The sequence below is a fragment of the Photinus pyralis genome, unplaced genomic scaffold, assembly GCF_008802855.1.
Source record: "Photinus pyralis isolate 1611_PpyrPB1 unplaced genomic scaffold, Ppyr1.3 Ppyr1.4_LG4, whole genome shotgun sequence".
Classification (NCBI taxonomy): domain Eukaryota; kingdom Metazoa; phylum Arthropoda; class Insecta; order Coleoptera; family Lampyridae; genus Photinus; species Photinus pyralis.
The window spans coordinates 39,234,266-39,251,456 of record NW_022170511.1 but is presented as its reverse complement, the minus strand read 5'-3'; the positions used below and the strand labels follow the sequence as shown (position 1 = coordinate 39,251,456).

At 34.2% G+C, this 17,191-nt stretch overlaps 1 long non-coding RNA gene across 1 annotated transcript in view; it reads right to left on the bottom strand.

The window, feature by feature from the left end:
- Positions 1–16,096, bottom strand: part of LOC116169857 — a 46,269-nt gene extending 30,173 nt beyond the window's left edge. The window contains exons 1-2 of the long non-coding RNA XR_004145092.1: positions 15,677–16,096; positions 15,332–15,595 (exon numbers count right to left, since the gene is read on the bottom strand). This is a non-coding gene — a long non-coding RNA (uncharacterized LOC116169857). The remainder of the gene's footprint in view (positions 1–15,331; positions 15,596–15,676) is intronic.
- Between the last annotated feature and the right edge of the window lie 1,095 nt (positions 16,097–17,191).

The following is a 17,191-nucleotide window of genomic DNA, read 5'->3' as shown; positions in this document are numbered from 1 at the left end:
CATTTCACTCAACGAAACCAAATGTAAAAAATCCGCTGAATCCGAAAATCATAGCCCCCCTGGCCGGAAATTGCCGGAACATGTTGTTATAAATAAAAAACGAAGAAAAAGTGGCAAAATGTCGTTTCTTTTCGCATTTAACTTCAATTATCTTATTAACTAATTGCTTTGAGGGAAAAAATGAATTCGTTTAGAATCGAATTTTCTATAAGATACAGTTGACATGGAACGTTCATTTTCAAATGTTGTTTTTTTATGAAAAAATATAAAAAAGTAATCCCGACAAAACAATCTATTATTACTGAGTAAAATTCATTCGACCTTTTTGAAAATCCGTATTTGGCGAGTTTTGATAACAAAACTATATGACAAACCCGATCACCATAAGTATCGTAGTCATTGATTAATTAAATAAACAAGTTAAAAGAACGATGCTGTGTCTTTCAAAACTGGATGACTCCCAGATAACCATTTCCAAAAATTGTCTCGATGATTCCTGCAAATCGACGGAATGGGGGATTTTTTTAGTTAAATAACAAATGGAGTAACTCCCGAAATATAACAAGAACTCTATAATTGGCCCTTGGCACTCTAATTAATAACAATCATACATTTTTGTGAAATAGAAGCATAAAAAAAGTTCACAGTTTAAAGATCCGTTCGATGCGACCCGATTTGCAAAATAATTTTTGGTTGTCTCGAAATCAAGCCCAAAGAGAGCTTTCGATTCGCCTATTATAGATTTACATTTCTTGTCGTATTTTGGAAATTATTCCATTTGTTACGTAAGGATGAAGGATTTGAAAAAAAAAACTCCATAGTCGATAGTCTATTTGCAAGAATCATCGGCAAAATTGTTGAAAAATGAGAACGCTCTGGGAGTCACCCAGTGTGAAAAACAAAGCGTCGTGTTATTAATTTGTTTATTTAATTAATCAATGACGAGGATACCTACGGGATCGGGTTTGTCATATTGTTTTGTCATCAAAAGAAGTGACCAAATAGGGATTTTCAAAAAGATCGGACGAAATTTACTTAGTGAAAACAGATTGTCAATTTTCGGGATTTCTTTTTTTATATTTTTCAGTAAAAGCTATTTCAGAAAAACTACTGCTAGCGTCTTTGTTAAAAAATCAAAGAAAGTAAAGATTTCCATAAATGAAAAGATTGTTATTTCCCAGTAAACCTAAAAAATTAAATATTCTAAGTTAAATAAATTGGTTTGCTGGTATTCAAGGCGCATCGCGTTTATAAAAAGGCAATCTTCAAATTACGAATAAAAAAAATCGAGAACCTTCCAAAAAAAACTGATTTGTACAAGTGTTATATGAAGCCCCTAATGAAATGTACTTATGCATAAAGACAAAAATGCTATAATTATCCTTTAAATATACTTTTCTTATTTTTCATACTTTACAGGTAGTACTAATTGTGGATTTGCTAGAGGATGAAAAATTGAGGAATCACATTTTCAAAAAATATCCATGTTAAGAACAATTTTGGGAGATGATTTCAAATGAACGGTCTGGAACGTCCACTGGACTTAATTCTAGCGAAACTGGTGCTAACTTTCATACTTTAAATGTTCATTATATTAGTAAAAGCACAATTTTCGTGGTTAAAATGTCTTTGTTCACTTATACTATAGCTATATAATAACAGTCGCCCAAGCATTGTCCTTAGATGACAGATTTCGCTCTAAAATCAGTAAAATATGGACATTTTGACAATTTTAAAAATTAGAATTCTGCTATATTTTCTTTGTGCATCGATTGAGTCGCTACTGAGTCAATGCTAGGTTACCTGTTACTAATTTTCCAAATGAGAATCGGTTGTGGTTCAGCAAAAATACGTTAAAAAACCCGTTGATTTCGAGTTTACCGTGAAAATAGTCGTGCAATTAAAATGTTTGAGCAGACTTTTACTGGGTAACCCACAGTGTATCACCATTGAATAATAAATCTTTATTATTCAATGGTATCACGAAGTCGGCTATATAATAGCAGCAAAAAAATTTAAAGTAAAATGAGTTCGGAAAGGTTCAATTGACAATGTAGGTACTAAAATTTGATGCGATTTGATCCGGCAGCGGATTTAGGTACTCTACGAAACCCTGAAGTTAATTGCATCGTGGAAAACTATAAAAAAGGTAATCGTTTATAGTACGCACGTTCGTGCCTTTTTAATATCTACCTAACAAATGTTATTACGCACCTCATCGATTTGGAATAAAACAGGATTTAATTAATTTATTATTAATTTAATTAATTTTATTAATTTAATTAATTTTATTAATTTAATTAATTTTATGAATTTAATTAATAATTTTAATTAAGCCATAATTAAGCTGAAAGGATAGATTCTCATTAGTCGTTAATTGAACTAACATTTGTAATAAAGCGTCTCTTGTGGTAGGTAAAAGGATAGGAGAGCTTTGACTGGAACTGTTCCAGTGTTAGAAGAACGGTAAATTCTTCAGAAACTAAATTAGAAGTGAAGGACAGGGGTTGTAAATTCGATGCAGAAATCTTATGTATACAGTTTTTTTTTCATTTTCACTATGGGTATCTCGTAAACCGTAAGAGATGAAAGTCCCTTAAATGGGCAAAGTTATCTCGAATTTTACGCTTATTAATTTTCCAATTCAAGCTAGCTCTACAAATAATGATAAAAAAACGGAAAAATATCATTTTCGAAAATACGCCGGCGTTCGTTTATTGCTAAGATATCAAACACTAATTTTAATAAACCTATTAAAGGTATGTGGGAGCGGGTCTCAAAGCAAACATCTTTTTTTTTCAATTTTACAAAAAAAATTAAAAAGAAGAATGGCGCATCCACCCTGTATTTAACTTTATTAAAAGTAATGAGTAAATCTGGCGGAATTTATTACAATTAGCCACATTTGAATTTTATTTAATTTTTGTCCCAGTTGTACTTAACCACAGGCACATGGCACAGTTGTGAGGAAAGGTAAACAAGTGCTCGCTTTTCGTCGGGCTCTACCTCAGATAACAGACGCGATGGAGGTGGTGAGGATTTAAAAAGTTGGCGTACAGATCTACCGGGGCGGTTTTTGGGTCATTTCACTTAACGTACGTACGTACATAACAGTCAGGTGTGTGTAAATTTTCATATGATTTTTCCGGCGATCGCCTGGATATTTTGAAGTTTTTGTCGTTGTCAGTTAAAATTTGAAGAAGAGGTAGTTTTCCGAGAGTTAGTGAGCACGCGTGTAGTGACAAGTCATAGAAGAGAAGTTTGTACTCGAGCTGCCATTTTCAAGTCAATCGTCTTGGAACCAGTGCTGGTGATGTAAGGCAAGAAAGCAAAAGGTTTGGGTACACGGTTGTGCATTTACGTTAAAATAATTCTGTGAATTGTGTTGTTTTCGTTATTTACTGTATCTGTACAGGGGGTTTCAGATCAAAAACTTGGATGAGCTTTTGAGACGTATTTTTTCCCGTATTCGGCCGTTTTCATCTGGAAAATGGGGTACGTGGCGTTAAACTCCCCAGGTACGATAATGAAATTAATAAAAATAGCTAGAGGGCATCTTAATTCCAGAAAAAGTAAAGAAAAACTAGTTAACGCCTGTTTTTATTGTTCACTGGAAATTCATTGTGTCGGGTTAATCCGTTGGTCATTTCTAGTTCCAATAAAAATTTATAGGTCTGTTTCATTTAAATTACGGATGTCAAAAGCTTCAAATTTTCGTTAAGTTAATGTTAAGATTTTCCAGCAGCATCTTGAGTTTAAGAGGAGGGGTTTGTTAAGAGGTTTAATTTGTGTAAAGTTAAGCTACGTAGGTAAGTGTTATTTGATTGGTGTAATGAATTCATGTCATTGCACACAGTATTAATTTTGCACGCCCAACGTGGGGCTCAGCGTTAATTTTTATGTTCCCGAATAAGAGGGACATAGCCTTAATTTTGGAGCCCAACGCGGCAGTATTTATTTTTATGTGCCCAAATAAATAAGGATCACAGCATTCATTTTGCACACCCAAGGTGGAGCATGGCAATTATTTTTTGCGTACCCGTATAAAAGGGTCACAATTTTTTGTTCTGTGTTTTTAGAAATAGGTACAAAAAAATATTTTCAAGATAATAGTTATTTACATAAAAGTCTGGAAAATGACACATTACTGGCGAGGAAATATTGAAGTGTACAAGGCCCCTTTGGGGCCGAGTACTTTACTTGTAACGGAAGCTTGGTAAATTTTTCAAGTTTTGTGGATTTCAAAATTATATTCGGGTAGAAGTGCGTATCGATGATTCAGATTTCTGGGAAGTTGTAGTTTTCATTAAAAGTAACAAACATTTTTTTCTGATGTAATTAAGTTTCAAATATCGTATAATATAAGATGAGTTATTGGTTTTGGACTTCCTATTTTGGGCGAGTTAACGATTAGTACGTGATTTAAAAAAGGTCACCGGTTAAAAGACGCAATTGATTCTAAGAAAAATATGTAATAAAACAGCGAGGCTAAAAAATTATGAGTTTGTTTATTTCCGGAAACTCGATGGGAGCGTTAATTACGGGCGTTGGTTTACTCGCGATATAAAAACCAAAATGATCAGAAATTTAAGTGCTTTTTGCGTAGATATTCACGCGGAGCGTGGATACCGTCGCGGAAAACGCGGCCACCACTTATAAAGTTTTTTCGTAGATATTCGCACGGGCGAGTGTCGTCGCGGAAAATGCGGCTAAGGGCCATTTAAGTAAAAAGGTCCAAACCAAATAAAATTTGTTGCGCGTATTAATTTAAAATCGTATTTTTTAACCAAGAACCAGTTGGTCGTGGAATAGTGAATTGTTCGGAAAGTATTAATCATTGAGTAACTGCAGTTTAGTTTAACGTGCGATTGAAAGACTTCCGTTCAGAAATTATACCTAAAGTACGAAAAGCGCGCTAAGAAATTGTTGTTCAATTGGGATTACGCGATTGGATTTAATAGGCGAAGATTGAGAATAATCTAAATCATCCTCCACTACAATACCCACCATCTAAAAAGGGGAAGAATACTACTGTCTAAATTGTAAGTTATTTTTATGAAAAGTTATTTACCTAGAAATTTATTTATATTAAATTTTCATTTTGTCATTTTATAATTGTTTTTTGCCGAATGATTTTATATAGATAGGATAAATATAAGTTAGAAGTTAGAAGAATATTCATTACTGTAGGTATTTAATTAAGTGTTATATTAAGTAATTGAGTAATTAAGATTTAATATAAAAAACAAATCGATTGTGAGTGCAGTGGAATTTGGATTTATTTTATTTTTTTTCAATATAATCGGTTTATTTATGTAGATTTATTTTTTATCAATCCGAAAAGTGAGACGGTAATAGTAGGGCTATTACATACTTTCCGAATCAAGTAATGTCATTTTACTGACAAGTTTTGTATTAAATTTTACTCTAAATCGTATTTTAATATAACATTTCAATTTGTATATAAAACTTTTGATTAATGTTAATCTGTCAGTTATGACAGGAGCCATTATAGACATTAGAAATGTCAAAAATGCGGCCGGTAAAGTGACGATACGGCCGGTAAGGTGACAGGTGCGGCCAGTAAAGTGGCAAGCGACAGGGAACGTAGTCTGCTCTGCCTCTGTCATGGATACTCAAATTTCCTGACAGAAAGTAGGCATGAAAACGGAAGATTTCGTGACGATTTTGGGTAAAGTAACTTTAAAGAGATTTTATGTAAATTCTACGGTCCTAAAAAGATTATACACAAGTTCTCAGGGTTCTAAAGTCAGTAGAGTTGTTTTAAAGATTCTGAAAAAGATTTCAGAACGAATTTTAAGAAAATTCGGGGTAGATTTTGGTAACAGCCCAAGAAAGCCCATGAAAAATATAAAATAGAAATACAAAAATGTGTACCTACTTTATGTTATCAACTCATTTTGTAACCACATGACAAAAGACCAGTAATTCTAATAGTGCATCAGCAACACAATGTTACTAGTAGTAACCAAACGAGTAACGTTCATGTAAAAACTAATTCTTTGCCAAAGTACGAGTTGAGCAGATGTGGGAAAACTTTCCCTTTCTATCACAATCAGAGAAAGTGAATCATTGATGGGAAATCGTTACAAAAAGTGTGCAAAAAAATTATAAATAAGAATGGCTTATTGCTATGCGGTAAATGTGCAAGTATTTCATTTTGATTTCCCCCTTTAGTAACTGCGCCTTGCTCAAGTAGTTTTCTAGAATATACGCTGGAATTTCTATCAATTGCGTTTTTATCTACCACCATCTACCAAACAATTAGTATAAACCACCCGTTCGGTCTTTCAGGCTAAGTACAATTAAAACGGATAAATCCATTTGCCATACATACTATCGCTACTTTGTTAATAATACTAAATCTGATATCCTTCTTTGGAGTCGTCTGAATGTCATAAATCTAAGTGATGTAAGCAACATTTACGCAAAGTGGTTTGAATTTGAGGTCACCATAGTGAATCCATTTAAATTTATAAAAACGCGAATCATTTATTAGATAAATTACTTAAATGTGTTTGAAATAATTACCAGCAAAGGTGGCGATAAATTCAGTGCATCTACACTCCTACAGTTGCAGTAAAGCTCGTTTCAGTAACATAAGAGATCCTTTCTCTGTAGTTAATACAAATAATCACGAAATTCCATAAAGTTTAATAACGAGGCAATGAAAGCAAATTGCGGAGGCGAATTTGCTCTTTTTTGTCTTCTTTTTTTTTCATCATAAACATTTAATATTCCTACCCGTTTTAAAGTTATTCGAAATGTGGGTACTCTGATTGAAAGGAGGAGGTTACGTCCGTCATAAAGAAAATCGTTTTTTCAGTTTCAATATAATCGCGTGCCGTGTAATATAAACACCGACAGCTTTAATTTGTTTGTGGTCCGCCATTAATTCGACGATCGTAGCCCTTTGCAGTAGTAGCAACTTGGAGCATTTATTGTGGCAGTAAAACGGACTCTAAGCCCTACAAACTTTATAATAAGCATCTCGAAGCCACTAAAACTAACTGCCTGCGTTGGTTGGTTGCCTCGCTAGAATGGAGAGCCTCGTTTTTAATCTCTTTATATAACTGACGTTACTCTCAGTAATTTAAATTCTTCGCGATTTATGGGATGTCTGTACGTAAAATTTTTCGTTTTGTAGCAGTTGAAAAATCACAATAATGTAAAAATGTAGCGGATACGGTCTGCAATTTACGGAATTTATGTAATACCGAGGTATGCGCGGACGGTATGTGAGTGAAGCATACATCCCATCTTTTGTGTATTGTACGAGATTGTGTTTTATGCGAAACCACGAACTATAGCTTACGCAACTCAAACCTTTGCATAAACAAACACTGTATATTACGTATTTGCATTTTAGTGGAACCCCTCCACCACCTCGTGCTCTCTAAAGCCCCTAATTGTTCATCAACTCAACCTCTAGGGAGATGACATCTAATGTATAGCAATTTGCTCCGTCATGCGAAAAATAATAATTGGGTAGGATCGTTAAGGAATTCGAATACATCACGGTAGCGTCATATTAACGGTTGGCCGCTTAAAATAAGCATTTCGAAAATTAGGAAGTAAAAGGTTCTTGTTTATCGTATACGACAAAGGCGAATTGATTCCCGGTCTGTACGAGATTTAACATAAATCAAAATCCAATCAGACCGCTCGATCGATACGCAAAAAAACGGCCACCAGAAACCCTAAACAGGGTTATAAAAATATCCAGAAGCTTTATCAAGATGTAACATGATTGAGTGTGGAGCATTAAAGATGGCTTTCTGGTGGTGACAAGCGATCTGTTACACCCCGACACGGAATGTATCAATTGCAGACATCTACTTAATTCAATTGCCACATAATGAGTAAAAAAAAGTTCCGTTTTGAATTCTGAGTTAGTGGATACGAGCACGTAGAATGTCAATACGTGATTAATGGTGAAACGGACGTGACTGCAAAGTAAAGGGCGATAAACGATGTTGAATAAACTGAGAGTGTGTTAACGTTAAACCGACATTAGAAAGATTTAACCAGCTATGAAAACATACAAGTTGGGCTAATAATGAGAACATTCTCTAGTACTGTATTCGAAATTCGATCCCGTCCGATTTCTTAGTTTGGACTTTGTGAAAGGCCTTTGTGACGTTAAATCGACGTTAGTGGTTCTATTTCGCCATAGAATACTGGCCAAGAGATACTTCGAGGTTAGTTTGATGTACTGTGTTCAGACCACATTGGCTTTTGTAGATTAACGGACTTTCCGAGTAGGTAAAATGCCTGTAAAGTTATGAAATTCACAGCTCAAAGTTGTTCACTAGTCCTTGCTATTAATTTTTGGCCTGTGTAACAACTTTCCACGCGAATTGTGTTTTCATGGTGTTTGTGTAGTGAAATTCAATAAGATATGTTTTAACGATAACAGAGTGCTCTGTCTAAAATCCAAAATATGTCAATTTTATTTACAAGGGTGATATTTTTATGGTTGGTTTACGATTGCGAATCCCCTAAGGGGAATGGAAATAATTTCTAAAATTTCGTTAAAGACAAAGTATTTAATGGTCGTCGAATTATATGAATTAGTTAATGTTATAAATTTTTAATTATTAATTAATGTTAATTTCAGCTATCCAAAAAATTGTTATTAAACAGATGTAGTGAACTTCAACGCTCTGTCTAAAAATGTATAAAGAAAATGCGTTCACTTTAAAATTTGAAATCTCAAAATCAGAGAGACCTTGGGGTACCTATCAACCAATAACTTATTATTATTGTAGTGAATATTCCAGAAATCCCCTTAGACATCGAGGCGATAGAGAGCGAAGGCGAAGACGCAATCCGTCCGGCAAAATGACGTGTTTATTCTAGCTAGAACATTCCGAAGCGTTCTAAGAACATTTTGGAAGAGACCAATTGTCGTTTACTATATTTGTAAGCAAGTTATAGCGTATGTCAGTTCAGTCCCACTTCGATGCGTAAGTGATAAATAATAATTACTGTTATAAATTAATCTATTTTAAGACTGTTAATTATAAATAAATAAAACCACGAAATTATATTTGCGTTACATTATAATAAATAAATAATTAGTTTTATTGAGAGAATTCTTACGGTATAAAATGTCTAAATATTTCGAATTTGAAAAAAACATGCCTTTTACGAACGGGTATAAAGTATAGGCCGCTCAGATTGAACGGTGAAATTTGAAAATCAAAGAGGCTGATTATATGAGAAACTATGGAGACATTAATTGCCGATTCATTATTATAATAATTAAACGTTTAATTTTATTGGCAGGACGTTTACGTTATGGTCTCTAATGTATCGTAATGCTCAATTTTATAGATCTACGAATATTTAATTTTCTTACATACCGACGTTTTTCCATTTTAAAATTTTTAAATTTGAAAACTGGAAATCATGTTTTACTATGGAACATTGGAGAACTGATTTTACTGTACTTGCTTTACGGGTCTGCGCCCATTCAAAAATAAAGGAAAAATAAAATAAAACAAAATAAATAAAATTAAAAATAAAATATAGAGTATAGTCCGCTCACTTGAAAAAGTGAAATGTCAAAATCACAGAGGCTAACTTTAATGATCCTTGAAGTACCTATCAAATGATGATAATTAGTTCTAATTTTAAATGTTTAGTTTTATTGAGAAAACATTTGAACTCTTAAAAATGTCTTAATAACGTCGCGCCAATTTAAATTTTGCGACTTTTTAAAGAGGGGTCTAAGTATTGCCCGCATACTTAAAAAATCGGAGCGACTGGTTTTAATGAACTATTTTTATTTGTACTTTGGGGTCGCTATCAATTGATGATTACAATTACTGAATATACAGGTTGGCACAACGAAACCGAAACATACTAAATAACTCGTAAGGAAATAGTTTTTGTAAAAAACGCAAAAACCGGTCGGTTTTAGTTGCAATGGGGACATCCCTTACTTAAAAATTTACAGACCTGGCGTCGGCCACTTAAGCAGAGTTACCACCCATTCAATAATTTAAAATTGAACGATGATTGAGTGACATATTTATTGGAAAGGGATTTTAATTCCCTACATGGTTATGTAGTAGGGAAGCTAGTTTTCAAATTTGAGTGAGACAGGGTGTCAAATGACAAATAAGTGACATGGATATTCAAGCTTTTACGTTCATGAGAAATATTAGCTGCACAAAACAAACCTGAAGAACATAAACCTTGAGAATTCAACATAATAAAACTTCCTAATAACCCCCAAAATTTAGACTCGTAATAGTATATTAAGATACAAGTGTATAATCAAGTCTTTAAAGCACGCGCAACGAGTTTAAGGGCACGACGCAAAGCGGAGGGCCTTTAACGTTGCAAGTGCTTTAAAGACCAATTATACACGTGTATCTTATAGTATTTTTTATTATACCTGCAGTATAATTGAAAAATAGGAAATACAATGAAGTCATATTGACGTTATACTCAAATATACATGTCTAATTAAGTGGGCTGGGTGTTCGTAATTTCACGATTGCCATGGAAATGTCACTTGACGTTTGCTTATAAAAATCATCGTCTTTGTGAATTAAACAATTTCCGTTGAAAACGATAATACACCGTCCATTAAAACGATTGTTGTAAAATCTAAACAAACGTTGGTAGGTGTAAAATCCAACTCCAGTAAAGCCTATTATAAAGAATATGAAAAGTTGTTTCCATGGATGAATAGGAAGTTACTTACGAATACAGTCTTAAATGCATCCATAATGCTGGCATATATGAAGGAAATGTCAAAGGTATTTAAATCTTCTATATTTTGGTGCATTAATTCAAAACTTTAAAGCAATGCTGCGATTAAAAAGTGGAACAGATTTGGAAGCATACCTAAATTACGCGCGTTTGTGAAAGCTTCAACCAAAGGATAGGTACAAAAGCCAAAGAAATGTTCTGCATTTACAGAAAGCGACCTAAGAGGATTTTTTATTTCATCCAGATGACAGTTTCAAAAGTCATACTTGAAGTATCGCTACTTAGCAACTTTAAAGCACGTGTGTTTTAAAGGCCCTTTTTCGCACGCATTTGAGTGTTTAAAACGGAGATTGTGATTCAGGTATAATAAAAAACCTGTTAAAACCTATTATGAGCAACTGATGAATATGTGAGATGCCAATGTTTCTCCGTCAATTTATGTGAGCGTAATCATGTTAAAAAAGGGTTCTTATAGTGTCAACACCTAGGTCAAAATCCCTTTCGGGTGGTTGATCAGGTGTAGGTATATTTATTTAACCGCCCTACTCACTAGAATCCTTCCTCCACCGGCGTTATGCAATCCTTCAGGGTGACCCAACCTAAGCTAACTTCGTACGCATATCCACGACTTCCGAGGTCTCCTAAATGTGCGTACTGCATGTCATTCGATCGGAACCGCCACCTCTACCCTCTACTTGGAAGTAAATAAAAACAAATTCCAATTAATTCACCAGAATACGTTAATTCAGATTAATTCTCAGGGCGTATTAAAAGTTTCCCCCTAGGTTTTTAGGTACTGAAGGTGATACGATTTTATTTAAGTAACCAGCCGTACTTATGTTACATAGTTTGTTGTATTTACCTAAAAACCAGAAGAGTCGCTCGAATTTGAAAACTGAACCATAGCCGCATAGGAAATCAAGAGCCCTTTGCCAACGTTTAATTTACAATTATTGAGGGGTGGTGCTCTGATTAGGGGATTGAAGCCAGGGGCGTAAATGTTTAAGTAAAAGAAGTTTCCCTTCCAACCAAAATCGACTACTTCTTGACGATTATTCAGTCTGTTTCGTTTTCGTTGTGCCACCCTGTATAATTTTATCAAGAAAACGTTTTATGGTAACGAATTTTATTTGCACTGATAAAGGCATGGTTTTTTGAAATGCTCAACATACCTACATTTACACCTAAATTTTTTTCTCCCATGTGCTAGTTTTTCAGGCAATAATCCTTTAGGACTATTTATTTCTCAATTGATCTAAGACAAGTCGTTTTTTTCTGAATGTTAGGGGCAAGACTATAGGTCTTTGCTATATGGTTGGGTAGTTTATCTACTGTACCATTGAATTATAAATATTTATTAAATACGAATCCCACAGAAAAAAACAAAATGTAATTTTGCTGAATTTTGATTTTCATTTTTGTGCCCATTTTGTATGAAATAGGTATAGTATACGTATATCTTGGTAAATAATGACTGTACCTATACAAACATTTTTTTAAATAAAAGTTGTTTTTATAACACACGAGTAATGAAAAACGATTGAATACTTTAAATATAAATTTATCTTTTCATTAGGCTCATTTGATAGATTTTTTTTCTCTTTTCGATGACATAATATGCTAGTACCGTTGCATTAAAAGAAATTATATCAATAACATTTTAGATACTCTACATCAAAATCAAAAAATTAACGTGTAAGTTTTTTATTAAACGTTCAAGGCAAAACGAAATTGGCAGTAAAATGGTTTTCATTGCAATAAATCTTCAAAATATTCTCCATTAACTGGAAGACAGTGGCCTAACCTATCACAAAAGGCTTGAAATGAATAGGTATCTGAGTATTTTGGGCGAAACTGCTGCAACAAATATTGTTGATTTCGTTTTGCCTTCAAGGTTTAATTACCCTACAAGTATCAAGGGATGGCACTTTATGCCACTTTACGAGATATTTTGAGAAATGTATGCTCATCTTAGGAAACAAAATTTGAAAAAATTCTATATTGTTTTATTTGAGTTCTTTAACCTTATAACGAAGTATGACTACCAAACTAGCACACTGTGAATTTTTATCAAAGCCTAAAGTCAGGTGGCACAAAATGCCACCCCGCGGTACCACATGTCACAATTCAACAAATAGAACGCTGTCATATATGCTGCTCAAGTGGGCGCCCTACGAAAAAAATATCAAAAACCACAATAATGTGTGTTTCTTGTAAACAATTTTCATGTGGAAAACATTCCACGAATACTTATGTATGCCAAACTTGCCAGACAAAGTATGTTAACAATCGTTATGCTTTTCTTCTATTTTTTCCTTTGTGGAGCACAAAATGCAATAAATAAGCGTGTTTCACGTCTATTTGCGTTTTTATTCTCCTTTATTAAGTTATTCACTTTGTTACTACGATAAAATATGAAAAATCTACAAAACAAAGATGGCATTTGAAACAAAAAAAGCGTGGTATTGCTAGAGTTAATTAGAAACCTACACGTTCATTTGTTTTACTTTGATGTAGGATATCTAGATAAATGTTGTTGATGTAATTATATTAAAGAGTGTGTATAAAGGAAAATAATTATGGTAAAAATAAGAAACTTAGCATTGCTCAGTCTGCACATATGCGCATGTTAATCGTCAAGATTTTTCTTGGTTGAGGTGCCAAAGCTATAAGCTATCGAATACAAAAAGAACTTAGTATCTTAAAAATAAAAAAAAAACGAATAAAGTGGCTATAGTAACGCCTTTCAACATGAGCTTTAAAATGCGCTGAATATATACTACGTACATACTATTGTTTTCTGTATTTCATAAATTCAGAAACAGTAAACATTTAAAAATTAAAAACTGTCGAATTTGTAAAGTCAGTAATGCCATGGCATTATGAAATCAAATAAAAGCGCCTGCATTTGCCATTAGTTAGCTTTATTTGATCTCAAACTGCCAAGGCACCACTAATTTTCTTAAAAGCGCCTGTTGTTAGTTATCCAATTTCTTGGTTTCAAAGTTCAAAAAATTAAAAGCTATAGTATGCATGGATTCGTAATCTTTCTCATTCCAAAAAATCTAAATAGACATTATCTCTAAAATAATTAGGAAAGCCAACAATCAGAAATGAATAAATTACTATTGAAATTCCTATGGTGTGTTTTTCGAGTCACCACCCGGTATACAAAGTTTCATTTAAATATCTCAACAAATAAAAAGATTGGATTGCGCAATTCTTTTTAATTGGTCTGCATAGTTGCTGCGCTGTATCTTTTTGGCCCTCGAGGATCGTTAATGAACGGCAAAGGTGTAAAATTATGATACATGAAAAAATTAGATTTTTTACTATAACTTTTTTAGTAATTAAAGCAGGAAAAATTCCTTCCTTTGGTGGAAGCCTCGTCGCCATAACGAACCAAATAGCGAAAAAGTAAAAAAAATAGCTCCTAAGATTTAGTAGCGACCGGACGGAGGGACGGACAGACGGACGGACAAAGTGGCCACAATATCGCAAATTTTTATTTTTATAGAAATGCGCCAAAGATGAAATGGTTCAAATACACATTTTCTACAAACTTAACTGGACTTAACTGGACTACGTATATACAAAAAAACGTTCAAGAAACAAGACCAACTTTGCCGCGCGGCATCGCATCAATCGACCTTAATTCCTGCTTTTTTTAGTTCTCCAACAAGAAAGAGTAATTTATTGTCACAAACGGTTAAAACTAACAATTTCTTTAAAGGAGGAACGCATAGTGGAAATGCGTTTGTAGACAACATTTTGATTAACTTTTAATCATTGTTTAAATTTTAAACAATGGTTTAACCAAGAAGTTTCTGTTAAAACTGTATACCTCCTAACGACACTATTCAATCGTCATTTATGGCTTAATCACTTAACTCAAAACCGAAATGTTAAGACGCGTTCCTTCTTGCGTATAATAATATGTTCGCACAATACATGGATTTGTTTTCGGACACACGGAATTAGCAAGAAAGAGTAATTTATTGTCACAAACGGTTAAAACTAACAATTTCTTTAAAGGAGGAACGCATAGTGGAAATGCGTTTGTAGACAACATTTTGATTAACTTTTAATCATTGTTTAAATTTTAAACAATGGTTTAACCAAGAAGTTTCTGTTAAAACTGTATACTAACGACACTATTCAATCGTCATTTATGGCTTAATCACTTAACTCAAAACCGAAATGTTAAGACGCGTTCCTTCTTGCGTATAATAATATGTTCGCACAATACATGGATTTGTTTTCGGACACACGGAATTGCAATTTAAGTACCGGTAGTGCTACGAACCACCGATAATGTTTTTATTCTTCCGATAATTTCTTTCATTTAATACAACAACCGACACGCTGAAATTAAAAGCTTGGGATGTCGATAATAACGGTTGGTTATTATTATTGCATTGCTAGATCAAAACCGTATATTACAAAGTGCTACATTGTAACTAACCAAATGATATGCACAAAATATAACTGCCACCATTTCTACCTCCTCACTTTACACTTGCGGTGGCTATGATATAAAGTCACCATTCATGTGACATTTAATAACTTAAATAAAACTTACGTGTCGTTTAGATCCCCCACCAAGTGCTGGAATTTGCCATGAACGCCATTTAACTCACTGCCAGGAGGGACTAGGTTGCTCTAGGACGGCTCCCCTACGAAGTACTCTCGCCGCAAGTAAAGCAACCGCTGATATTTAGATCCACTACCAATGCTTGAAATCCATCTTGTCCGGTACGGTAGGCCCATTAGGAAGAGAGGATCGGGCTTCCTGAGTTGACCTTCAGTACAGAAGCAGCTTCGACATGGACTGGCCTCAGGGTACCTGTGGATGGATAAATAGTGAAACAACCACGCCGTCCATTTTGATAGAATTTATAATAATGTTCAACGCTGTTTTACTCACTCGCACATAGGGGCCGTACTGATTTCATCTAATAACTTCCGCAGATTAAATCGTTTCCAGATGGTTTCGATGGGAAAGTCTCTGTTACGGGACCTTAGTTCCAGTAAGTTTTCGCTCTTCAGATGCCTTACACGATTGTACTGGATGATGGTCATTCCATAACTGGTTGAGGATTGTGACCAAGGTTTGAAACCACTCCTGAACTCGCATCAAATTGAAGAAAAAAGTTTCAGAAATTGAGTTTCGTGTCGACATACCTGTGATTAAACAACATTAATGCTATGAATCAAATCTAGCTCCTAGTTTGAGCACAACTCCTAGTTTTCGGTATTACGCGTCAATTGATGCAACTCTCGGCTAGCTCACACCACGTGTCCTTATACCGCTGGCTAGAGCTACCCAGGACTCACCACGTGGAGGTGGTTGCACATCGAGCCCCGCCCATGCCTCTTCCCGTCCACCCAACCTGTGAAGCATGCTCTCCAACAAGTTGAATTAAATTTTGTGTCATTGCCAAAAATTGTGTTAGAGAGTTTTGAACATTACTTAGGAGTTGTGCTCAAACTACGTTGACTTTGTGACATCAAACTTTCGAAAAGTTTTACGTCACAAAGGCCGATATAAACACTTACCCTATTCTCTTTTACGAATAGATATAAGCTTAAGAATATCTTTCAGAACATAAAGAGTATTGCAGTATAAAGAATAATAAAGGTTTACCATCTTTCAGAGCGTAACTAATATTGTAGATAATATAAAGAATAGATAAGTTCTTCAGTAAGGTAGTTTCAAGAATATATTTTTCAGAGCATAAAGAATATTGTAGAGAATATAGAGTTCAGAATATCTTTCAGTGTGTAAAGAATGTATAGAATAAATAGAACAGATAGAAGTTTTTCATTTAGGTAATTTTTCGAATAGCATTATGAGGAAAGTACTCATAGCCACTTCTGTATAGTTTAGACTTCTGCTTTAGCTTACCATGACCTTTTCAATCAAAGTTCATCTTTATGAATAAAATAAGTAACCGTTACTTCAACCAAATGCCTGCTGACTACAAGAGGCGACAAGAAGTTGTTCCGTAGTCGATCTTCATGGATCCCTTCTGTACCTGAAAGCATGGTATTCGTGGATGCACATAAAGATGAAACACTAGCCGCGTAGTCATAAAGAATGAGTCGAAGAAATGTATCTTGCGTTATGAAGAAATGATGCGATTGTGACCGTGTATGGTCGGTATCAATTTAGAGGCGTTATGTATCAATTAAATTATAAGAGAAGCTCGTCGAATACCTACACAAGAAGGTCACCTGTGTCTATCACCCCCTCAATTTCTTAATCTACTGCGCTTTGTTTAAAGTTACCTAATGCGTTACTACTGACATATAATTTTTGCAACCTTAAGTTTACGTCAAAGACCTAAGCTGTTTTAACAAAGATGAGCCTACCTAATATCGAATAATACCTGCTGATATCTTGGATACCACAACCTATTACTCCAAGAAGTTCTTTAGC